Source organism: Pogona vitticeps, chromosome 1, assembly GCF_051106095.1.
Source record: "Pogona vitticeps strain Pit_001003342236 chromosome 1, PviZW2.1, whole genome shotgun sequence".
Classification (NCBI taxonomy): Eukaryota; Metazoa; Chordata; class Lepidosauria; order Squamata; family Agamidae; genus Pogona; species Pogona vitticeps.
Window position 1 is genome coordinate 65828947 of NC_135783.1, and position 26254 is coordinate 65855200.

Here is a 26254-nt window from a genome sequence, read left to right on the forward strand (position 1 = left end):
TACTTACTAAGGGCCAGAATATTTTTTTTATTATGTTCTGATACATAAAACCATAGAATTCAAAGAGGGCGTACTTTCTTTTTCACATGACTGTATATTTAATTTTATTTCTTTGATTTATATCTCACTCCCATCACTGCTGAGAATTCTGAGTGTTACAACAAATATAGTACAAACCAAAAAATAAAGATAAAGGCATTAAAAGCAGTTCACAAATAGTGGTTAAAAAGATGGCACAGACCAATCATTAAAAACTCAGAACAGATGGAGGGAAGGGGGAGGGAAGGGGAAAAAGGTGATCAACTAGGGTTGGTGTGGAAGGCCTCCCTGAAAAACCAAGTAAGGCTGCAATTGTCTATGTATTTCGGGGGGACGTGGTGGCGCTATGGGCTAAACCGCAGAAGCCTGTGCTGCAGGGTCAGAAGACCAAGCAGTCGTAACATCGAATCCACGTGACGGAGTGAGCTCCCGTCGCTTGTCCCAGCTCCCGCCAACCTAGCGGTTTGAAAGCATGCAAATGCGAGTAGATTAATAGAGACCACCTCAGTGGGAAGGTAACAGCGTTCCGTGTCTAAGTCGCACTGGCCATGTGACCATGGAAGATTGTCTTCGGACAAAACATTGGCTCTATGGCTTGGAAACGGGGATGAGCACCGCCGCCTAGAGTCGAACACGACTGGACAAAAATGGTCAAGGGAAACCTTTACCTTTACCCTTAGTGGGACTTGCTTTTGAGTAGGCATGTACTGGGTTATACTGTATAAGCTTTCACAGTGATATGCTGTATTTAATGTTTACATGAGATGAAAAATTAGGTACAAAGTGGGTGCACAGATGTGCTATTGTTTTCAGTGAGGAGAGCAGGAGTATTCTTCTGCTGTTTCAGTTTCCTAGGTTTTAAGGCTATAAGCATTCTAATTTAAATGAAGTTTTCTTTTTCTTTGGAAACTTCTCTGCTTTTTAAAACACAGAAACATAAAAGATCTATTCTGGTGTTTATCCTGAAAGCTAGTATGGCTCAAAGCATGGTGTCGATGGAAGGTGCATGTGTGTATTTCCTTATTTTTAGGTGAATCTGGAAATTGAGTCATGGCAACTGGACTTCTTTCTTATTAGGTTGAAACGTTTCACTACTCATCCAAGTAACTTCTTCAGTCTGAGGAGAGTTGGTAGGAGATCCCTGATATAATCTCCACATAGTTTTCACTTCCCCCTGGTCTGAATAGGCTCATTAGATGGACAAAGGACTGGGGGTGAGAGATAATCCCACTTCTGCAGTCCTTCTCCTCCCATTGTCATGGGTTGTTAACAGTCATTAACAGTGGTCTTTCTGGTGTGTGTGGTCCTGATCTTTCTGGGGACAGATGAAAGGGCAGCATGATAAACAGGAGACAGATCCTATTGAAAGCCTCCACCCCTGTTGAGTAAGAGATTTTCTATATGCACATGTGTGGCCTCATGGACCCCTTTCTCAAACCACCTATTTTCTTGGTCCAAAATAAGTACATGTTGGTCATCAAATAAGTGTCCTTTCTCCTTCAAATGAAGGAACACAGCTGATTGTGGTCCTGGGCCATCGCCCCTCCTTTGTTGGGCCATTCTCCTGTTTTGTGGTTGTTTGGTTTCTCTAATGTAAAACTCTGAACACTCCTATTTTCATTGGACCATATATACTGTATTGCTCCTGTTGTGTTTTGGTGTCTGGTCTTTTGGGTGGATGAGTCTCTGCCTTAGTGTGTTTGTGGGTTTGAAGTGCATGGGTATGTGGTGTTTACCACAAATCCTTTTGAGATTTTCAGACACACCCGCCATGTAAGGAATGACCAGTTTCTTCCATTGGCTCTGGGTCTCAGACTGTTCCATTGTCCTGCTGGGTCAGAACATTGCCTTGTTAAAGGCCTATTTTGGATATCCATAGGCCTTAAAGGGCTGTTTTCAGATATCCTTGTTCTTGGCTTCTCTGGAAGTGTGGATGTTTCTTGTTTTGTGGTTGCAATGGGTGATGAGAATCAAATTGCAGGTACTGATTACGATGTATAGGTTTTCTGTAGATTTCTATTCTTAAGCTGCCATTGGATCCTATGATGGATCCACAGTCCAGGAAAGTTGTCATTGGTATCTTCCCTTGCTTGAACCAATGGATCAGAGTCATCCCCTGGAAGGTGTTTAGTGCCTTCTTTCCCACTTTTTCCATGTATAAGTTGGCAGCAATGGGTAACACTGGGGAACCCATGGCATAGTTACATTTCTGTTTGTAAAAGTCACCTCTGTGACTTCACCTACAGAGGTATCCAGATAACCTCACCTGGATGACTGAGAATCTTCACAGATGTATTTTTATAGTGAAGTTTCAGCCATTTTTTGCTTTAAAGTGAAGGGTTTCCTTCCCCCTTCCCCTTTGTGAATTATAACTTATTCTTTCACAGGTGGCCTGATACTTCTCTTCTTTCTCATACCACTGTTTTAGTCATTTCCATGTAGAAATATTTCTCTCACAATCTATTTCAGGTTGGCTGTTGATGTAATCAAACTATGCATGAGGAAATTGCATGTGAGAGTGTGATGGGGTGCTGGGGATACCTATCTATGTGTTTTTCTTTAAAAAATGACTTTTATTATTCAATGAAATATTGTCTTTTACTCTCTTTTTAATTAGTGCCTACAATGCAATTACTGAAATAATAAATCTCACTGTAGTTTTCCAGTGAACAGCTTTCACCTCCATAAAAACATATGAAATGAATAACCTTGAACATTACAGCATTATCCAGATAAATTCATGAGAGTTTCAAAAATTTGTTGATGTGGTATATAAATTATTAACTTTGCTAATGAATTTCTCAAGAATACATTTAATAACTGACTAAGACATTAACCTTTTGGGTTATACAAGAAAGATTTATTTTTTTTCCCCAAGTCAAAGCTTCAAAAATCTCATTTCCTCACACTTCATATTTTTTAAAATATTCGTTACTGAATGCAGAGATGTTTCCGTCTAGCCAAAAATCCTGAAGAATAGAGATGTTGTAAGAAAAGGTGAACACCCATATGATTCTAGGTATATATTTTCATATGTTTGCTTTCTTATATGCATTTCTTTTAAAGTCAAAACATTAAAAACAAAATCCAGAACTGGGCATGTAGGTTGAAAGGTGAGAAAGAGTGCAATCCAAACACAAAAATGCACTGGCTGTAGTGGGCTTGGAATGGGCAGAAACCTCTTGTGCCAGGACAATTTGCTCTTAATTTCTGATCTGTATGCACATCTGACTGCCAGTGCAACTGCTGTACTAGCTCTGAGATCAGCTGGCAGAAAAGCCAAAATGGGTAGAGAAGAGGTGGAGTTGTGCCAGATCCAAAACCCTCTTAGCCCACACCTACAGTCCCCATAATATCCAAAGGCCAGCCAGAATCAGAGTTGTCTTCAGCAATTTCCAACACATCTTACTTGGAAGGGGTTTGCATTAAACATAGCCTCAGTTTAGCTTAGTGTCAGCTCAGGCAGCCCATAGTTGTCTTGGCTAGCTGGAACTGCACTCAGATTTATAGGTGTTCATGTGCATAAATGTGAAATTAAACCTCATGGCCTCTCAATTTGTGCACTGCAAACTGGGAGCAAGAGAGAGCTATTTTGGACCAAACAAGATAAAACCCCAGCATTCTAAAATATGTTAAAAAGTGATCTGCGGAAAGCCGTTTTAAACCAAATCAACAGTGTAAACATGTGGTTAGCAGTATTACAGCAGGATGTTGATTGTGTCCAAGGGAAATGAGAATTTGAGAAATATTGGTTAAACCTTTTGTTGCATGAGAAGTTGAGAAGGTATGGATGAGTCACCAACACACTGGTTAAATATACACACCATATAAATGAACGACAAAAGTATGTTTGTTTTCCCACATGCACAATCACATATTGTGCTTGCAGTTGTCCTTTCTTGCCAGTTGAAAGGGGAATATTCAGTTCCCTACTCCCTTTCATCCATGTAAGCTCCTTTGTTTTTAATGGGGTGACCTCTGGCTGATGTCCCTGCAAGTTGAAAATTGGTGGAGCACATGCAAACCGCTCTGTTTACAGAGCAAATGTGTTCCATGGTTGCTAAAAGGATCCCTCCTTCAATATTTATGATCACAGAATGCCAACCGTGGGAGCTGCCACAGTGAACTGATGAGGTGGTCCTCATGTGTAATCATGTGCCTGATGACATGACCTGGTTGCACAGCTGTGGCAGATTCCACCTTTGGAGTTTCATGTCTGAAAACATTAAATATGATGTAGGTTTGTGTTTTTCAAGAGGTGAAGATTAAATTAGATTGAAAGTTGTAGGAAAAGCAATTTTGAAAAATAAATCCATAGACTTCTACTGATGCACCTCTAGATTGTGCTTCCCAGAATTTACATGAAGATTTCTCCATGATGGCAGGTGTAAAGGAATGTTGTTGATTCTGATGAACTAAAAGTGGTGTTGAGGTCTGCTGCTCATGTCCCTAGACTAAGTCTGGAAACTTCTTAAAGCAATGAGACTGCAAGGTTTCTTAAAATACTGCTTTGCTTTATGCCTTTAGCACTAAACATCCAATCAGTTGCATTGTGTTCTAGAGAAATTATACATGTCACTACTAAATAATAGCATAGACTGATTGCTCACCACAGGTACCCATCTATATAGTTTAGGTAAGGGTAATTATGTAAAGGAAAGTTCAGCATTTGTTACATGGAAGAAAGGTGTACTGTACATGCTCCTCCTATAGCTGTCAGCACTGCTTTTTAGTGTTCTCCCATGTAGAAAATAATACTAGTATAATCAAGTCTCTTTTGACAAACACATCAGGGACAGGGAATGATATCTAAGGAGCATAAAGAATAATAAAGAATACACTCTACTGATTGCTGGTAGGATCTTAGACACTGGAATCTCCACTAGAAAGAGCCATATGGTTTTTACAATTCTGATAAGCATTGCTGTAGTTGTATGTTCTTTCTCCTAGTTCCTGACACTTTAACCACCACCATCATCATCATCATTCCCTCCATGGACACAGGCTTTGTTGAAATGGAGAGGCTTGTGTGCTTCAGTGAGGCTGAGTGTTATGTTGGTGGTGGTGTCGCTGCCTGAAGGGTTTCCCAGAAGAGAAGCCAGACCAACTGTGTCCACCAACCACCAATTATGATGAGATGCAAAAAAACAGAAATCCGTACCAGATCAGTCATCGCCCAGGATAACAAGGACTGCGTCAGCTGCTATAGCCTCTGGGCATCTTGTGACAAATGGGCTACAGGGCTCAGCAGACCCTATTGAGGGACCAGGACAAGCTGCTGCAAAGCTCCTGGAACAACTTAAACACTAAACTTGGACTCTCACCAAATATTGAGAAATTATGAATTGTTATTATGAGGCAAACGCAGCAGTCCATGGTTTGATGGAATGATGGAAATTTGGAAAAGGAAACAACCAAATAATTGATAAAATGATATTAAAGAATGCAAAAAATACTAGAAACAAATCTGAACATTGTCTGGATAGACTAGAAAAAGGCATTTAAATTGTTGCCACACAGTTGCCTAAAAGTTTTTGGTAAAAACATTCAGAATTAGTAAAAGCATTCAGAAGTTCCTCAAGAAAAAATGGGAAAATGAAAAATTGTCTTAATGGTCTATGGTGAAGAATTTGGGGACGTTAGCATCAAAAGGGGAATATTTCAAGGGGATCCTTTGTCACCACCACTGTTTACCATCTCACTAATTCCTGTGTTAATAATTTTAAATAAACCTGGATTGGGCTACCATGTTTCAGAACAAGCAGGAAAAAATCAATAATCTGGTATACATGGATAATCTAGAACTATATACAGAAAGTTCCACTGAGACAGAATCACTGCTAAATGCACTGTGAATATTTTAAGAAGATATTCAAATGAAAATTGAAATTGTCAGATGTGCAGCTCTGTCTATAGAATGTGGCAAAATCCAAAAACTAGAAGGAATAGAGTTAAAAAACTGTGATGTTATTTTTTGTATAATTTCGATTGACTGTGTCTGGTATTTTTGAATCGTAATAATGATGATGATGATGATGATGATGTGCCTGTAAGTCAATTCTGATTTAGGAGAACACATAAATCAGGGTTTCTAAGGTAAAGAATACACAGGAACAGTTGACCATTCCCTTCTTCTGGGCAGGGGGTGGGGTGCCCTGGGACTGTGCAGCTTACCCAAGGCTCCACAGGCTAGCTCAACTCACAGGACACACACAGTGGGGAGTTGAACTCTTAGTCTCTAGCTCTGCATTCAGATAACAAACTCATGGAGTTATCCAGGCAGTTCTGACATGCCTTTGGGAAGGAAGAGAGAAAGCAAACAGTGTGAGTGTTACTTGCTCTAGGCACTGGGCAAGATAGTATTTTCTCTGCCATTCCACATCTGAAGGTTCACTAGACTGGTAGTTATGTCCTTGTAGTAGATTGCACGACACATGCACCTCCCATACCTTGCCAGTGCTTTCCACCAACCCCATCACAGCTTGAAAGTTATTTTATTCTATTTTACCTTAATCCAACGTTTCTCCTTCAGTGGGCATATTTCAGTCTACTTTTTAGAAGACTAGACATAATATGCTGAAGCAATCCAGAACTATTTGCGTGTGTATATGTACGTGCACACACATGCACATGTGTATTTGCACATGCATGTGCACACACGCTCACATGCAAATCAAACAATTAGCACTTTAACACAAGTAATACATTACTGAAAAAGTGTCTCAAACTGCTGGAGGCTGTTGCTTCAGTGGATAAACAGTCAATGATAAGAAATATCAGAGGAGTAGTTTGTATCTTTTTAAATCAGTCCTATACTTCTTATGCAGGTCCTCTGTTTCTTAAAATGAACGGATCTTAGTTTTGTACAGGGGCAGCTTGTGCAAATCATAGAGACCTTTATGAGGGAAAAAAACACCTTTCCTTCTCCCAATTCTTCCTGGATCTGAGAAATCTTGCACAGCTTGAAAATTCCTCATCCTGTTGTCTCATGGAGCTGAGACAGTCGAAGTCAATGAGAATGAGGACTTCAGCAACTATTCTCCACAATCCCTAGTGGAGTGTTCTTTTTAATCTAAAGTATATAGTCTGGTGAAATATGTGGTACAATGGTACAATGTATGGAGACTGCTCACCAGGGCTGCCATCAGAAATGTCAAAAGATGTCTTTCCAAGAAGGAATACATGACATTTAGCATCTTATTTAGCTTGTTTACATTCCTTTCTTATCATTTCGGTTACAGACAGCTTGCTATATTCCTAAGCAGCCAGTTCCAGGTTGTAAAAATTGGACTATTTCATTCTGAAAGACATATAAGAAAAATAGTTTGGATCTTTACAAAACTAAAAGGAGGCAGCATTAGCATTCATAACTACAGCTTGGTGTGTTGGGCGGAATCTCTGTTTCGCTGCCAATAATTTGAGGCATTCTGTTGCCCTCTTCCTGTGTGTAAATGTGAATAATAAAACCCAGACTCTCAACTCTCAGGAAAGCAGTGGATTGAATCTTGGTTTGACAAAGTGGGAGGGGAATACCCCTGGTGTCCCTACTGGACTGTCCACCCTCACCCTGCACCGCCCGCAGGCTGAATGGTAACACTAGCAGCCAGGAGGAAGTAGAAAGGGAGTTGGGAGCTCCAAGTGGGGAAGCACAGGTATGTGCAGATAGTCCACACCTGGGTGAAGAGACAGTGGCCAAGCCCAACTAGCAGAAATCAACTATAATGGGGGGGGGGAGGAGGAAGAAGTGGAGGTCTTTTGAATCTGAGAAGAGTGGGATGAAGCTGAGTGGGGACAGAGGCTGGACCTCGTCTTCTGTGCTCTGGATGTGGAGGTCCAGAACCTCTGGACAGGCATCTGGGTCCTATTCCTTGTGGCTGAAGGGAGAGGATGTAGCAGCAGCCCCCCTATCTTCAGCCCACCAGCTTCTCTGACGCCAGCTGCCACCTTGTAGAGACTGTGGTGACAGACGGGGCACCCAGCCTCCAACCTGACACAACAGAAGTGCTGGAGACAGACGTGCCAAAAGGAGTGCCAGAGGTGGCAGCAAGAGGGACTGGGGAGACCAGATGGTGAACAACCAGCACTATAAATCCCCTTAGAAGGGGAACACATTGGCTCAGTCTGTAATGAAGACCTGATGCCACAGACTCAGGGAACAAAACTCAGATTCATGCAAGGACTGGGGAGCTACTGCAGTGAACTGAGCACACCCACACACTCCCTTTAGCAACCTGGTGTTACAGGTAGTTCTCACACTAAGTCAATGCAATAAACAATACAGGTGCATATTTAAATATATTTTATTGACCATTTAAAGTAACAAATTGTGTATTATTAATATTCACTATGACATGAGAGATGTTTCAGACACACTGCTTTGCCCAATAGTACCTAAGTACTGTATTGGCCTAAATCCAGTGTTATGCGAGCAAGCCAACCACCAATCCAGTGGGATTTTCATCCCCCTTTCTCCTCTTCACAGCCATTTTTACCTTCTCCCCATGAGGGAGAAAACAAAACTGACAGGTTGTCAGTTTCTCCGTGCCAAACCACTAGGGGAGAAAGTAAAGGCATCAGCTAGTTTCACTGTACTTTTGACATGAGATTTTTTTCTCTACTCTGGCTTTTTTTTTTCCAAAGGTGTGACTAAAGGGAAGAAGGGGTACTTCTTGTAGCAAATGAGTCAGTGACATGGAAAGTGTCTGAGGAACAAGGAGTTAAGAACACACTGAAGCCAAGCAGGATGAGAAGGTAAAGTAATAGAAGAGAAATTGTCTGAAATGATTTGTCCATTAATCCAGGGCTGTCATGGGAGTCCAGATAAATAATGTGTTTAGTTTCAGCTATTTCCCTAGGTCAGTTATCTTGTAATCCTTCTTGTTCAAGGGCATGGAGTGAGGAGCCAGGAAGGTCGTGGAAGCCATGATTATGTGAAATGAAGTGGAAAGCCAGACATCTTTTAGGAAAGTTTCTGATTTCTGTTACCAAGGCACCTGCCAATTTGCTGTAAAAAAGGCACAGTTGCAGGGAAGATACCAGAACAACTAATGGAGTTGTTGGGGTGCTGGTGGCCAGAAAAATCTCCTGGACAGATGAGAAAAGGGGTGTTGAATAATGCTTGGGAGCTGTGCTCACAGCTGTTGCACACCAGTGAATTCAGAAATGTGGCTGTATTGGAAATAAACCTAATCTGAGGGTTAAGGATGACTACTGTGATGGTTGCATACGTGAGTCCAATTCCAAATGTTTAGGATGGACCCTTCGGCATATCTGGCAAGTCACACACTTCTCTAAGGAAATGAGCAAAGAGAACTGTGGTAATCATGAGGAATAGTCTCCTATCTGCTGATGTCACAAGAGTTTCATGTTTGCTAATGTCATTGTGGTATTACTGCAACTGACCTTAGCAAAATGGCCAAAGGGATGAGCTATAGGGCTAAAGTGACAGACTGGGCATAGTCAGGAAAAATTCTCCAGAGACCTGTCATGAGGGGGAAAGCAGGAGGCAGGTTGAAGAAAGTTAGGTTGAAGCTGGATTGGAAGGGAACTTTGGATTGACGACTCTAACCACCCAGGTGCAGATCATCTTTATGGTCATATTTCTGTACACTCTGTGAACACCAACATCAGGATTGCCACAGACTGGAAACATTTCCATTCAAATTTCATTGCTCCCAAAAATTCAGTTGATATGAATGTTTTTTACACTTGAGAGTGCTTTACAAGTACATCCAGCTGCTGACACCACCACTATTACTAATGCAATGACAACAACTATATGTCATTAGGTTGATTCTGACCTACAGTGGTCCAGCTATATTGGTCTAGATACAAAGCATCAGAAATCATTTACCAGTCCCAAAGCTGCAGAGGTGGTGGGCACATAACCAGATCAGCCACCTACAGTCTGACTGATCTGGGCTGGCCCATCTCCCAGGAAGCACCATGGGGATGCAGACTCCCAACTCCCTGGTTCTGCAGCCAGGGGCTTCAACTCACTGAATTTACCAGCTAACTACCAGTATAATGTATACTGCTACTACTGCTGCTGCAAAAACTGGCTACATAAATATAAAGTAAGATGTTGTCCTGAATAAAAACACTTTGAACATGTTATTTCCAAAGAGAGAGAAAGAGAGTGAGAACTTTATATTTATTGTGTTGAAGGAAACAACAAATTAAGAGAGGTTTATCAAAACCTAATGTAGAGGCTTTTGCCCAAGGATATATATCAATAAGAACACGGAAGAAAGAAAATCCAGGAAGAAGGATGTGTTATAAATTCTTCTTATTTAGATTTCTTTCAGATTTTGTTCTACCTGATCTTATTTCCAAAGAAGAACACACCTGTTGAAAAATCTTCTATTATTCAATTAAAATGCTCAAATCTAAATATTATACAGTTATACAATATTATATAAATATTATATTATACTACTTGTATAGTTTACCACAGCTTTTGTTTCTTTTCACCGTGTTCAACACATTTCTTACTAACAAGCACATGGATGTTGGTACAACTTCAAAACAGTAATAAGAAATCATCATCATCATACTAATCCTGATACAATTGTACACTCAGCCATTACAAGGCTATTTTTGAGTGATATTTTAATGAGCATCACTAACAGGGCTCAGGGCTGGACAAGACATTTTACTGCCTGAAGCAAAGAACAAGAAGGCAGTCTCTCTATTCTACATACACTACGTTGCATGGATTGGCTTTTCCTTTAACACTTGTGAAATGTCAGAACTTTCCGCTGCATCTGAGGGCAGCAGGCCTACTTAGGGATTTCAGAGAAATCCTCTTGGCACAGTTCTCTGTTCCCCTGTGCATTGCCACTGTTCCTCAACTCATAGCTATGGCAGCTAAAACAGTTGCCTCACTCAGTTAATGGTAGGGAGACTTTCATCTGAAGAAGCCACTTTTGCCTCTTCTTCTGGCTAATCACTCACTACCTTGAGCAAAATTATAACCGTCCCTAGCATGACATTCCCTGGAAAACCAATTTCTGCTATATTAAACATGGTAATCTTGAGTGGTAAACATTTCTCCAAACAGAGTTGTTTCCACAGAAGGAAGAAAGCCTGCCTAAGAGATTGTCCCACCTGAGGTGGAGCAGCAAATGCAGTCCTCTGTTACCCAGATCAAGATCCATGATATTCAAATCCCACCAGGTTATCTTAGTCTATAACACAGGAAAACCCCAAACCATCTCTATCACCTCTTCAGCAGAAAAAAAAAATTAACAAATTAAATTACTAAAAAGTGGTTTCCAAAATTGTTACATGAGGTAGAGACTTCATCTTTCCTTATAGGAGTAGCTCATAGCTGGCATGTGTCCTATGATGCTTTTAAGGTGCAACTTCTTTGAGCCTAGGGAGCATTCTAGCAAGAAGAAGCAGAAGTGACCTATGCAATGGACTTTGCAGACTGTAGTGGGAAACCACGAGAGGGAATCTTAGTCCGAGAGAAGTCATTTTGGCTTCTTGTTGCTAATCACCTGCTGCCTTCAGCAAAATTATAGCTATTCCATCATGACAGCAGATGTGTCTGTCTATAATTTATATTATTGAATTATTTATTCTCGGTTACTACATCTTTCTTTTTGTTTAAATCCAGACAATATATTAAAAGTATTAATTAATTAAGCCTAATGCCATGTGACTGCCTTTGACTCACATTGAAAGATGACGTGTGCCCTTTCCAAGATACTTGCTCATAGCCATCAGATAACCAGGATATGCAATGCCATGGTCTCTTTTTTGATGTGACAATCTGGCAATAGTCTAAATAATTCATAACCTGACATACATTCAGACTGGGTCATGACACTGGTGCAGTCTAGACACGTACCAGGTGTAGATAACAGTTTAGTCGATGCATTATTACGCCGACAGGTCAAGTGGTTCAGGGAATTAGATCCAGGAGCCAACGAGTTCCTGGAGACTCTTCCCCTGAGGGCTTGGCAATTTGGTGTGATGATGTGAAAGGACCATATGACTGGCCCTGGCACGGAGGACATGTTAAGTGTACCCGGCAGTGAGTATAGAGTTTCAGGAGCTTAGGAACTTAGTTGATTTAGAACCTACGTGGCCAGGACCTATACAGGGTAGGTTATTGGTGCAGGCTTTCTACACTACAGTTCATGGTGTCAGAATTATTCTTTAGGAAAATGATGGAAGGTAGGTCTAAGGAAAGAGGCAGATTTAAAGTTTCGAGAGTACCTATATCACCAGGACTAGTAGAAAGTATTTGTAAGCAGTGGTAGGTTATATGAAGAAATGATTATGAAGTTGTTTTATTCAGGGCGGCGTCTTTAATAACTTTTTGGTGCCCTCAGGATTAGTGAAGGGGTAGCCACTGGAAAGGGAGACAGAATGGGAGTGGCTCTACAATGACAGGATGTTTGGGTAGTTATCGGAATGGTGCAGATTCCGATCCCCCGATCCAAGGCTGATTAGTGAGGCACCCCCTGGCGTCCAGGTAGGGGCCTGATTTGTTTTATCTTGCAGATGCCATAATGATGATGAGAAGGAAGCACATCATGATAATTGGCCGCAGCTACATTTGGGGGGGGGGCAGCTCAGTATACTGCCACATCACCATGGGGGAGCTGTCTCGGACTTGGAGCTAGAGACCTTATCGAATGGAAGGGATGCCGTGGGATGCTGTGAGGCCACCTTTGCCGTGCGGCTGCCTTTGGTCAACATCCCATAGATGTGTTGGTAATACACTTGGGCAGTAACAACCTGACCAGGATCTGCAGAACGGCCTGACCCTTGATGCAATTTGTGACATCACATGGTTGAGGGTTACGTACCCTGCTATGGACATTGTATGGTCAATGATCATCCCTCGGCTGGCATGGAGGGATGTGAGGCAATTTTGGCCCGCCAACACTGCACAAAAGAGTGTTAGCAGGGTGGTCTGCAGAGCTGTCTGCAGTGGCCTGGATCAGTGATTAGTCACCAGTGGATACACGGATAGGCCTGAGTTTTCTGATTGGTACCTTGCTACATACAGTTGCATGGCCGATGATCATCCCTAGGCTGGCACGAAGGGATGTGAGGCATTTTTGGGCCCATTAACACTGCACGAAGGAGTATTAGCAGGGTAGTTTCCAGAGCTGTCTGCAGCGGCCTGAATTGGTGATTGGTCACCCCAGGATCCATGGATAGGCCTGAACTTTTTCAGTCCGATGGCGTACAACGGTTGGAATGAGGTCTGCATGTCTTCTTGGAAGACATCAAGGGGGGGGCTGCTTTTGGAGCTTCGTGAGCTTGATGGTGGGCATGGGACTTAGCATGGCTAGTCCCAATGCTGTGGCAGTTAGTGAAAAAAAAACCCATAGCAATCTCAGGTAATGCATATAGCTCATCTGAATGCCTAGCACTGCGGATCGTGCGACTATAGTGCTGGGGGGAGGGAGATGCGCTCTGGCCACACTCAGGCCAACAGTCAACAAGGAGAAGGTGGCTTGAGGTATGGGGATGGTCAAATTTGGACTGGCCAGGTTTCTCGCTGTCTTCCCGGTTGCAAAAACTTGGGCCAGGGATTCGCCCATTTGTTTGTTTAATGGGTCCATTCAGACCTTTGTAGTTAAACCTGATTCTGCACTATGGCAGGACCCCCCTTTGCCAAAGGATTGGCAACATTAATCATTTCAGTAAAGTGTGGCCCGTGTTTAATCCACAATTCTGGTCCCATGTCATTATTCCGGAGTAATGGGGGGCAAAGTGTGGATGAGCAAGAAATTGTAAGTTTATCCTGATTAGAATTTGAAGGCAGGGGAGCTCAAATTATATGTAGAAGCTGCATTTCTACATATCTGCTCTGTCATGGGGGATGAGGCAAGAGGGAGGTGGATGAGAGGAGAGGCAGTTTGTAATGCAGAGATGTTCTTTAAACATTTTTGATAAATTGGAAAGTGAATGGTAAAAATGGTAACTATAGCAGTGACCATTAATTAACGGTAATCACTTTTGGTGCCTGGGAATGGTAATTGTAATGTATTTTAATGAACTATTTTGAAAGTAACTTCTCCAGCCCTGAGGCTAACATTAGGTAGATTGCAACATCAGATATTGATGTCAGAGCATCCCTCCCTAAGATCTTCTACCCAGAACAATTATTCATCTCAGGTTTCATTGTTGCCGGTGGCTACCCCACCGAAGGCCCAGAAAATCACCAGCAGAAACCCGGCCTTCTTGGTGGTGGCCATGACATTGTGGAACATGTTGCCTGTTGATGTTTCTCATGCTCCCTCCCTTCTGGTCTTCAGGAAGCTGGTAAAACACTGCTATTTAAAGAAGTGTTCAGGAATATACTCTGCATATGACAGGCTCCCTGATCTATCTCATCTAACTTATTTGATTTGGTTCTCGCCGTCCGAAGGGGGAGGTTTACATTATGTTATATGTGCTTCATTTTGTTATTGTACTGTCATGTTTATATTGTATTTGATGGTTGTTTATGCATCCAATTTTTGTGAACGGCCCAAAGCAATGTTCCCTCTAAGGTGTGCAGCTGTGTGCCTGACTCCACCTCCCTCTGCACAGCTTTCCTCCTCAACGCAGCGATCATTTTTAGTTTCATATATATGAAAGCCTATCAGTCATTCCCCTCTCCCAGAGGAGAGTGCTCTGTGGACCACACAGCTTCTTCTTCTTTCTCTTCAGATTCCTTATTTTACTCAAATGTGGTGAAAGCACATATCCCATTGCCAGTACTGAAGTAGGACTCAACTTCCTGTTCAGTCCACTTTTATATATCTTGAGAAGGAAGTCATTTTGTTATTTGCCACAAACAGCAAAGTGTCTTGGGCTGGATCTTTTTCTGTCTCTTGCGTTTTAATTTGCACTTTTTCTCCACCGCTTCTATCAGGATATATGTTATTCCATCACGTCTGACTTTTTGTACAATTGATACTGGCTTGCGTTGCCCTCTGCTTAATTTGATCACAGATTATTTAGATCTTCCATTTAATTTGACTTCAGTCACTTTCTGGAGCCAAATCATTTGTACGAACAGGTCCAGCACAACTTGTTCCTTTTACTTTGATCAATCTTGATCACTTTAAGCAGTTGCTCAAGGAGAATTCAATGACTCACTAGGGGCATTTTCCATTTAATTAAGAAGAGAAGGAAAGCATTCTAAAAGGGGAAGGAAAGTGCTTCAGAGAAATGTGTAGCATCTGAGGCATTATGGTTGCAGACATGTTTGTCTTTGCTAAGGAACAGGACTTTGTCTGTTGAAGACAGGATCCACTTATATTTGTATTAGCCATATGATATGGCATAGTGCCTGGCAGTGGGGTTACATAGATAATTAGTTGCTGCTTTAAGTCAAAGTGACTCGAATAAGGCAGTCAAAATAAGGAGAAAGCATTGTGGAAAAGCTTGTAAAATGTAGAGGCGATAATAACTATTTCCTCACCTGAAAAGATTCCTGTACAAGAATCATAGTCCAGTCAAAGCAACTCACCTTCAGTCTTAGAAGGATATTTTAATGACACTATCATGCCTAAGAAGCAAAGGTGACCAGAGGTCCAAGAAGGGTAATGTGTGCCACTTTGAAGTAAGGAGCCCTTGTTGCCCTGGAGTAAACTCAAGCAGCCTTTCTGGTGCGTATACAAAGGCTGTGACTACACCATGAGAGCAATGGGTTTTCCCTCCCATTCATTCAATATGAAGTCACACAGGTTTCCCTAAGTCTCTCTGCATTAACTGGCCACACAGGGACAAACACAGAATCTTGTTTTCAATATACCAGCCAGTGGCACAGTTAAAAGGGAACCGCCACAAGATGAGGAAGCCTGTAATCATTGCTTCCTAATCTAGCTACTTTGGCCATGAATTTTAACAAAAGCAAGATGTTTTGTCTGTGTTTTTTTTAAAAAACAGGATTTTAAAAAATTAAAGAGCAAGCCAGAAAGGGACTAAATGCAAGAAAGGGGACGCTGTCCTCAAGTAAATAGGGACTGGATCAGCCTTCTTCCACTTGAGGTGAGCAGACGTTGTGGAGGGAAGAAAAAAAAATTGCTGACTGGACTTTGCTCACCCCCTTTCCTGAGTGAGTACTGGCTTTCTCCTCTTTGTGCACAGAGAGGAAAATTGGAGGGAAAGAGTCAAGGGGGAAGGGAAGAGGTGAGGAGGAAGGTCTGCATGTGCAACCATGCACAACTTTCTCTCTGCTTTTCTGTATTGGTTCAGGTGATCACATGCCTGAATTGAAACAAAGGATTAAGGTTTTTCAAGAAGTTGAAGCCTAGAGGAGAAGAGTATAAACGTTGAATTTGGGAGTGGGAACTCCAGGCTGATTCGTATTTCCCTTTCCGTCATGTAGTCGACAACAAGAGAAAGGGAATCAGCCCACCTCAAACCCAGAATATTTCTTGCATCTTTTCCCTGTGCAGTTAAGATCCTGGAGTTAAATATGTGCTTCAGTAAGTTCCACAGAACATATTTTCTTTTGACACCCGCAGCTAAATTATAGAAGATGTTCAGCCCCCCATTTTAAAGGAGAGCCTCTTTAACTTTGAAAGATGACCCTTTGTCATTACACAAGCTTTTCTCATCCCTGCATTTTACGAATAGGTTTGCTCTGTTTCATGACTGGTTGTCAGAAGGTAAACACAGACTTCATTTGTAAGTCTGGTTGCTGAGGCATGTGACTCTGAGGAATCTTTTTGCCAGAGAATAAACCATACTATCAGTTTACAATTATAAGCTCAGCATCTCATGTAGTTTGACACTTAATTTGGAACAGGTTCAGATTTCAGCGTCATTGCTTAGACAAGCTGCTAAGCCTCATTGCTTTCAACAATTTTTTTCTGTAAAAGAAAGATAATTATACTATTTGCTCTGGTGAAGACAATGAACGTGATTTAACCCAAATTAAGCATTTCCCACTCCCAGTGATTTCAATGTGAGAAATAAGCAGGTTTTGGCTAAATCAATGTAATTGAACCAACAGAATTGAAAAACATTTCATTTGGTTATTGTATTTTTAAGCAAGTTGGTTATTTGTATTTTTATCTTGCATCTGTAAATCATTGTTTTATTGTATTTTTCATTCATGATTTTATTGCGCTGTTATAGCATACTCACAGTTGCATTGTGTTATTGTATTTTTAAATATATTTTATATTAATGTTTTACTTTACTATAAAGACAGATAGGAGCTGGGGACCCTAAAGTAGTCAAGATGCTTGACAAAAACAACTGAATGCAACAACACAATGAGGGAAAATACAGATTCACTCACATTCATTTGTTGTGAAGCCATACCAGGGAATTTGAGTCTATGTTACTGTATTTAAGTGGCCACACAGAAAATAGACGAGGGACTTAGTTTTTGTGTTCTTTGCTTGCCTATGGAGAACTGTTTAAAAAGGGGGTTCTTGGGGGAAAGCCTTTGCTCCCTATAAGGGTCTGCTGCTTGTGTGATTGTGTGTGCATGGCAAGGGGAAAAGTGCTTTTCCAAAACACTGTTTTGTACCTGTGTGTGTGTGTGTGTGTGTGAGAGAGAGAGAGAGAGACTGTGTGCATGCACATGTGCATGCTCGATTGAGTTTTCCCTTTTGGCATAGCTTCGAAGTGATCACATGCTTTGAACCAAAGCAAAAGGATTTGATTAAAAAGTAGAAGGGTTTCTGCTGGGGAGGAAAAATTATGGATTGGGGCTGTAGAACTCCTAGGTGATTCCCATTTCCCATTCTGTCATGTGATCAACAGGAAAAATACAAATCAAATGCCCTAAATCTGTAGTAATTCCTGCACTTTCCTCTGTGTAGTCAGGTTCTTAAAAATCCTTGAATTGGTTTGTTTCATTGGGCTCTGGGAGTTCAGCCCAGTAGCTGAATAAATTCCACTGACAAGACTCTTGCCTGGGAAGACATTTAGATAATCTAATGTGGATTGTGGGAGGAACCCACTGCTACATTTCTATCTTCCTGAAGCTCCTGACAGTTCTGTCCTACATTCTCCAGATGAGAGTTGAACCTTATTAAGATACAATGAAGGACAATGGAATATTACCATAGAATTCTTTAAAGTCCACTGGTCCTTTTCCTAAGTGGAAAATGCATTTAGAATATAAACAGTCAAGAAACATTGCCCTAGTGAAAAGGAGAGCTTTTTAAAATCATGAACTCCTTCTCAGCCTGAGGGACCTTCCAAGCGAGGCCCAAGATTGTACATTGCCCTCCTGCCCCAGAATAAAGAGGTGATACGCAGGTGATGGGTTAAACTAGGGCCACACTTTATTGAAAACATGTCAGGAAACGTTTTGATCTAAGAAACCAATTTGATGAATACAGATTGATGAATATTTAACTAATCAGCTATTTTCGTCAAAAAAGCCAATCTGTTTGTATATTCATCACCAACTACTCTGAGATCATTTCCCAACTTCCCACACAGAAGTCCCTTGGGATTGTGGGCTATTCACAGTCTGGTGTGTCCACACCATGGAATGTGCAGCTACCCTTAAACACCTACATATCATATTGCACTATACTTCTGAGGCCCTATTTGTGCTTAGTCCCTGTCATCATTATTACCCATGACATCACTGGGTTTTAAAAATTATATACCAGCTGCATGGTATGGGTGGAGGAAATACTGTCATCATTAGAGCATATGGGGAGACATACAACTCCCTCTTCACCAGTGATCTCAGTAGAAATTGCTGTTTTCACACAGCACTAGTATTTTTCCTGTTGCTAACTGTTGGAGAAGGGAGGAGTTACTGCAAACAGTGCTGAGGAGAGAAAGTTTAAATAGCCCATTTCCACATGCTTTAATATTAATAAATGAACAATCATCTCTATTCTTACCTTGTGTTGTTGTTCTTGTTGGCCACATTGTTAGCTTCAGGCTGCCAGATGTGGACTAAAACATGATCCAGGAGCAGAGTAAAATTTCTTTGTGAATAAATCTAAAGCATTGTAAATTTGCAGACATTTCCCCAACTATTTTGATTGGTGTCTTGGAAAATGGAACAGCTGCAGCAAGTTAAATTGCCTCTTGATCTCCATTGCAGAACTCCACTGCCTCTCTTTTTTTCCTTAGTGTGACTTTAAGCAATCCACAGTCTTTCACACTTAAGGTTTGTCTAGATTGGTGGGTTGGAGCAGGCTGGAACAGGTGAAATAGGGTTGCCAGGATGTCCAGTATGCCATTTGGGGCTATCCTATAATCCAAATGGAATATAGACCTCAAGCAACCCCATTTGGTCTGCTGCATTTGTTAATATCCTAAAGTTTTTCTGTGCTTTTCTCCTAAAAATGTGGTTGAGATTATACACACAGCTGAATTGGGCAGGCTCATGACAAGACTTTTGAAAGAAAAGAAAAAAAGCTTCATGGAGGAAACTTTCCATTTGTCTTTTAAAGGAAGACACATTTTTCACATTTTCAGTCCCTCCACAAAGCCAGTGAAGTGATTAATTTGGCAATATCCTTTAGTGGTTGTCTTATTAAGCCAGTTCAAAATTTTGGCAAATTAGAGGAAGACTTGCTTTTGGTTTGTTTCCAGGGATAACACATGCTGGAAATGGACCAAAACAGAGAAATCTACTCACACCAAAAAAAGTAGAAGCCCCTGACAAAGGTTCAGAAAGGTATAGATAGGATTCCTCTGAGGGTGGGATTGTTTATTCCAGCAAAAACATTGTTTGATTGCCATCTTTATGAAAAAATCAACCCATCCCTGCAGTGAACCAGACAGTAGGCTAAATGCTTATATAGTCAGCATCGTCATCTTAATAATTGTGTGCCATCAACTTGATTCCAACTTATGTTGACCCTTGCCAGGTTTTCCTGCATATATACTCAGAATGAATATACCAGCTCCTTCTAGGGTGCTCAGGATCTTTATAACTCGACCAAAACCATATAGACTGGCTCTTGTCCTGGGGGCATACTGTGGAATTGAACTCCCAACCATGGCTCAGCCAGGTGCTCCAAATGAATAAGCTTTCTAGTCAAGTCAGTCCATCTCTGTAACACACAGAACCCTTCAACTTTCCCCCAATTTTGTTGAAAAGTAGAGTCAAATTTTTAGCAACATCTTCTTTGCTAGTAATGCTCTCTCTCTCTCTCTCTCTTGTAGGATCTCATTGTTTCCAATTTGTTATGAACATGGAAGTATATTGGTTCATCAACATCTGGGAGACCACACATTCCTCAGTTGTGGTTTAGGTTGTTCATTGGCGATTACTCAACAATCTGTGGGCAAGACTCCTCCATGTGTTATGTTGTCTCTGTTATACTTTCCAAAGATGGGGAAAGAAACTTTTTCATCCTTCAGCTACTAGAATATCTCAGCCAATGGTCATGCTGGGTCAAATTTTCTGAAAGTTGTAATTTAAACATGTAATTACTTTTTGAAAAATCTATGTTATTCTCTTACTTCTTGTCACCCAAAGTCCAGTTTACACATAGGATGTCAGGTTAGAAACTTTCCTACTCATACCTTCCTTACATGCTGCAAACTATTTTGCTCCCTAAACAACAGCATTGTTCGACATTTATTGTGAATCCTTGGTTACTATAGTAACACTGTAAGTTGTTTGTAAATCTTTCACTTTTAGTTTATATATTATATTTTAGGTCACAAAGCAGATGCATACATTCACCTTGCCCCCATTTTGTTGTTGTTCAGTTTTCTAACATTTCAGGTGATGGAGAAATTAGTGTTTGCAAAAGGAGATAATAGTCTGACAAGTTAAAACTGCAAAGAGTCAGTTGTACATTTGATTGCATAAAACCCAATTTGTTTGAGCCTTTTTCAAAACGTTAATATAATGCCTTTAAGAAGTACTGCTTTCTTCTACAGTTTGAGTCTCACATTACAAGTGTTAATTAAATTACTCTCCAACCAACTCCACTGAAGTCTACTAAAGGATTCCTATTGACTGAATGGATTATTCCCTAAGGGAAATGGCACACTGTGAAAATGCCACAGTAATTATGAAGTAAAGGGTCCCCCTTTCATAAACCTCTAAAGAGAAAGAGTCCACAGAGTCTATAGTTGAAATTACATATACACTAAGCAGAAAGCAAGTCCCATCAGCCCTATTCAGCTTAGCTAGTGGGGGGTGAGGAGAATTGCAGTCTAGCAATATCTTGAGGGCTTGGACATTCCCCAATTTTCTACCAGGCAAACAAAACAAAAGGGACTTGATTTTGCAACAATAATTCCAGTGGAAAACTATGTTTTTCCCCTGCCACTGTCAAATGTGTAGTGTGATTGAAAGATACCCTACTCCAAGTACCATGCTGAAACCCTGCTGAGAATTTGGGAGCATCATTCATATCACACATGTGCTGAGACATGCTCTGGAATGCCGAACGGTTTCTGGGATGTACCTTTTTGATGGCAGAGTTTGTTCTGGAAGCAAATTCCTGAGTTAATCAATACTTGTATTAGATTACCAAAAAGATACAAATAGGGTGAGATTTCCAAAAAGTTTGAAGAATTTAATGATGAATGAGAGGCAATTTATCTATAGCCTTGTGTACTACTCAATTAGTGTTGGGCACTGCTCTGTGTGGTTTACATCAAAGGAATACAAATAAAGTAAAGTAATCACAATGCAAAGCAAAGCAAATCATTGAGATAAAATAGTCAAATTAATCAGAAAAAAATCAATACATCTAAGCATCAAACCCAGATGATGACAAGATGGTGGCATGCATATAACAGAACACTAAAACAGGATGCCCCCAAAAGCTTCTTCAAACATCCTAATTTTAAAATCTGGCAGGGAGGGGGCCTACATTAGGGAAAGGCATTCTGATAAGTATTGCTTGACCTAGAACTTTGCCTCCATAAATGAATCAAGCAGCAGTTTTTTATATCAACATTTCTTCAGTGGTTTCCTTATCAATAAAACAACCAGGCACTTCATAGTCTTTCGTCCATGGGCCAGTCCTGTCCCACAGAATGTAGCTGATATATTGGAACCATATGGGTTATTGTCAGCCCTGTGGATCTGGTTTCCTTTTACTGCTAGGTTTATTGGAATGGCTGTGTGAGGTGCATGACACATCCATTGTGCATCAGACTCACCCAGGACCTCATGATAGTCTTATACGAGAGCCTCTACACCTGCTTAGTCAGGACAGGGTACACAAAACACAAGTAAGCACCAATAAGCATAGAGGTGTGTTTTTGCTAAATAGAACTCTCCATGTAGTTAGTGATCCAGAAGAAATTTGTGAGTCTTAACCAAACCAATGATGCTCTAGGAAAGATTTAGAAATCTAAACTAAATTCAGTGCATATGGTTGCATTCAACATACTCTGAAGTCCCAGGAAACACAAAGTTAGCAGATTTTTTACTATTGCTGTCATATAGAGAGTGACTGGAAAAATTACTTTTTTCAACAAAAACTACCGGAACATTCCAGTGAGTATTACTATGGACATCCTGGATGAGAGATTGTGGAAGCAGTCATTCAGAAAAGTAACTTTTCCAAGCATTGGTCACAGGCTGAAGCTGTTATACATCGATTTATTTAACAGGCGAGTCACACCTTTTTTGGTGAATAAAGCATTATTGAACGCAACAGAGTAGAAAATTCTCTGGAGCTGCATAACTCTGCAGTTCCTTCTGTCTGAAATTTGAACCTCGTATTCTTTACCTGGACACTGATGTTAGGACAAGTGCATCTTTCGAAAGCTATAGCCTCAAGAATCATCATTTGCAGGATTAAACTGGTCAAAAAAGAAAAACACCTCCAGGAGAATCCCCATTGAAATTGATGGGAGGTGCTCTGCAGCCTGTCAATACTCCTGCCAAACTCCTATTTCTTGGGCAGGAAATTATTCCAGCAGGTTGTGGCCACAGTTTATTAAAAGCACCTGTTCTACACAGATTGGTTTGAACACAGCAGGATAGTTGCAGATTGTGCTGAGGGGAAAAGATGAATACAAATTCACTGCTCCACAGATTTATTCAGTATAATAAACCAATTTCTCTGCATTCACTCGAAGACCTGGCAACTTAAGCTGATTACAGGAGCTCACATTGATTGGCCCCGAGTTTGCAAGTACGTACAAAATTGCCAATTTTATGAGGTAGTACTTTCAATCTCCAGAAAACCACCCAAAGTGTGTATAAATATCTTCAAATTAGAAAAGCTTTTGAACCAAAAAGGCTGTATCCGCTTATCATTTGGCTGATACATATATATTTAGTAGATTACTTTTGGCTATGCATGATTCAATCAGCTACTTGAAAACAACGTTCTTGTCCTTCCAGATAAGCCACTATTACCACTATTATTACTAGTATCAGCCACAACACCAGCATTTCCTATAGACCGATCAGATTTGATATTGTCCCTCCTTTCTACCCATCACAACAAGCAGCGATTAAACATGGTTCTTCTGTTCAGCATTTCTCTAGGACACATCTTGGCTACAAATGCAAACTATTTTTATACCAGTTTTCTTGTTTTACTGTTACAATTTCCATTGCTCCCCTAAGCCCCAGAATAATGACGCATGACAACTATTCTTTGGATTTAAAATGGGCCACACTTTATTAAACCAATTCAAATTCAATCAAATAAACCAATCTCAAACTGATTGGGGGGCCTGCGGTAGTGCGGGGCAACAACTCCATGTCATCCAATAAGTTCTTGTCAGTCAAAGGGCGAGTCCCCAGCCCCCCAGGTTCCAGCCGTCTGATGACCATAGGAACCTGGAGGGCCTCTATTAAACACCCCAGACCCAGGGCCATCTGATTGATGGCTCCCGGTCCGTGAGTGGCCCAGCCCGTAAGCTGCTTCCAACCCTGTGATCGCACGATCGTCAGAGCCGAGAGGAGCCACTGGCTATTGGCTTTCTCAAAATTATAAAAGGGGACACACCAAGACAACCAGTTATTCCCGCACTACCCGCCAGTGTGACCGAAATAACCACCCTTCAGTACAGCCAACAAAACCCTTTTCCAGTGTGGGATAGGCGAAAAATCCCCCCATCCAAAGCCAATCAGGATAGAGGTCAAAAATTCCTATCCGGCCCCGAAAAGGCGACCCCAAGACACACTAGAAAGAGGTTGGGCGGGTGGGTGCCAGAACCGAAAGAGCAACTGATAACGCCGTCGCCAACTTTTAAAGCTTCCCTAGACCCCAATCACGTGACCCTGTTGTCAGCCTCATCCGGGGCCAGGGAAGCAAAGCAACGTCGCCCGGCTCGAGGGCGCTAAACCACGCCCCTCCCGAGCGCGAAATCATTCCCTGAATTCTGGAAACTTCAGGTTAATCTTTTTCTCTGTGAAGGGGTTCCCAGTACCCTCCACAAAACCATGAAGAGTCTAGGATCTAGGGGGTGCAGGAAAGGGGAAGAAGCTCACGGTGGGAATAGATATTTTAAAAGAAAATTAAAAAGACACATCCAATTCTAGAGGGAATGCAAGAACTGCTGCTGTTTCCTCCTACCCAGTGACTTTCAATATGTCAGAGTGCTTTGCCCTTGGGGAGTTAACTTGAGCAGAGCCTTCTTATCTTACACTTAGTGTCATTGACAATAAAAACAACTGTTGTACTGGATTCTGCTTTTAAAAACGATTTACATTTTTGTGTACACATGAGGTAGATGTGTTGTGTGACAGGGGAAGGCATTTTCTGCTCTTCCTCTAGAGGTCTGTTTATTTGGAGGTGGATATGTGTACACCCTTGTCTGCATTATTTTTTAAAATTCCTGCTATCTGATACAGCTCTATACAAGATAGCAGGAACTGAAATAAATAAAAACACAATGGTCTACTTGCTGAAAAACCCAGCACCATGCCAAACAGCTCTTTCCCCTTCCCTCCTCTTTCAGTCTCCACCACCTTCCTCCCCTCGCGCCCTGTCCCTCAACCAGCCTCTTCTCCTTAGCCCCTCCAAATCCTTCCTGCCTTCTATTCCCCTCAGTAACTACCCTCCCTCCCTCACCCCTTGCCCTTTCTTTCCCTTTCCGCCCATTTCACTCTCATCCTTCTCCCAATTCTAGATAGCATTCTCCCCACTGCCTCCTTGTCCTGGCTGAGTGGAGCCACCTGATCGGACATAGCAATGAAGGTGGCAGTGGCAGCAGGGAGACTGAGTTGGCAATGGTGGAGGCAGAGAAAAGGCTGAAGCAGTGCTAGTGTCAGTGTCAGTGGGTAGGCAGAGACAGAAGTGACAGTGGTGGTGACAGCAGTGGCAGCGGGGAGGCTGAGGTGGTAGCGGGGAGGCTGCCGCACACACTGACCCAAAAGTTTTGGATTCGGGCTAAAGTCCATGTGACTTTAGCCCAAGTCCAACAAAGCACACACAACCCCCAAAACAGAACTGCTTATTCCAGAAGTGGGATCAGGCCTCTGGTTGCTTTAGAGTAAACCCCATTGAACCACTCTTTTAAAAAGTAAAATCTGAACCACTATAAAATACACAAATTACCCCTAGTTGTGACCTGCCAACCTAAAGAGAACAAGTTTCTTTTCTGAAAGCATTAACCCCTCTGTCACTGGCAATCTATTTTAGTAAGTAATGAGAGAGAACTTCCTTCTTTGCACTTTGGTTAATCTTGTACCATCAAAAGATTAAACCAAAGTAGAGAAATACCCCTTGTAATGGTTATGCTGAGCAAGATCTTTGATTTGTAGCCAAGACTGATGTGTGTCTCATCAATCCCTATAGTGCAAAAAGCAACAGTCCATCTTAAATCCATTGTACATTCTTCAATTATTTATAACTAAGGTCTTGAAATTAGTTCCATTTTGCTTTCACATGGATTCAGGCAGTTTTTAAAATAATCTCACAAATTTTTTCCTACTCAACATAGGAAATTCTTTACGCAGCGTGTTGTTAGTCTGTGGAACTCCTTGCCACAGGATGTGGTGATGGCTTTTGGCTAGGTGCCTCTAAAAGGGGATTGGACAGATTTCTGGAGGTCACAGGTTACAAGCCATGATGGGAATGCATAATCTCCAGGCTTCAAAGGAAGGTACCTCCAAATGCCAGATGCAGGGAAGGGGTATCAGGAGACATGTATCTAGTCCTGTGTGCTCCCAGAGACATCTGGTGTGGCCACTATGAGATACAGGAAGCTAGAGTAAATGGGCCTGTGGCCTGACCCAGCAGGGAACTTCTTATGTTCTTATATAAAATGGGGGGAAATGTAGATTTTGGTGAACATTTCAACAACATTTCTAAACTATTTCAAATGGCAG

The 26254-nt window shown here is 41.4% G+C and overlaps 1 long non-coding RNA gene across 2 annotated transcripts in view; it reads left to right on the forward strand.

The window, feature by feature from the left end:
* The window catches only part of LOC144585901 (uncharacterized), a 33740-nt gene extending 10955 nt beyond the window's left edge, over positions 1 to 22785 (forward strand). Inside the window, exons 2-3 of one of the 2 annotated variants that reach the window (XR_013540515.1) lie at positions 8680 to 8790; positions 20158 to 22785. This is a non-coding gene — a long non-coding RNA (uncharacterized LOC144585901). Of the gene's footprint in view, positions 1 to 8679; positions 8791 to 8925; positions 9147 to 20157 lie in introns of those variants that run through there. The other variant, XR_013540516.1, reaches the window with a different exon arrangement.
* The last annotated feature ends 3469 nt before the right edge of the window (positions 22786 to 26254 follow it).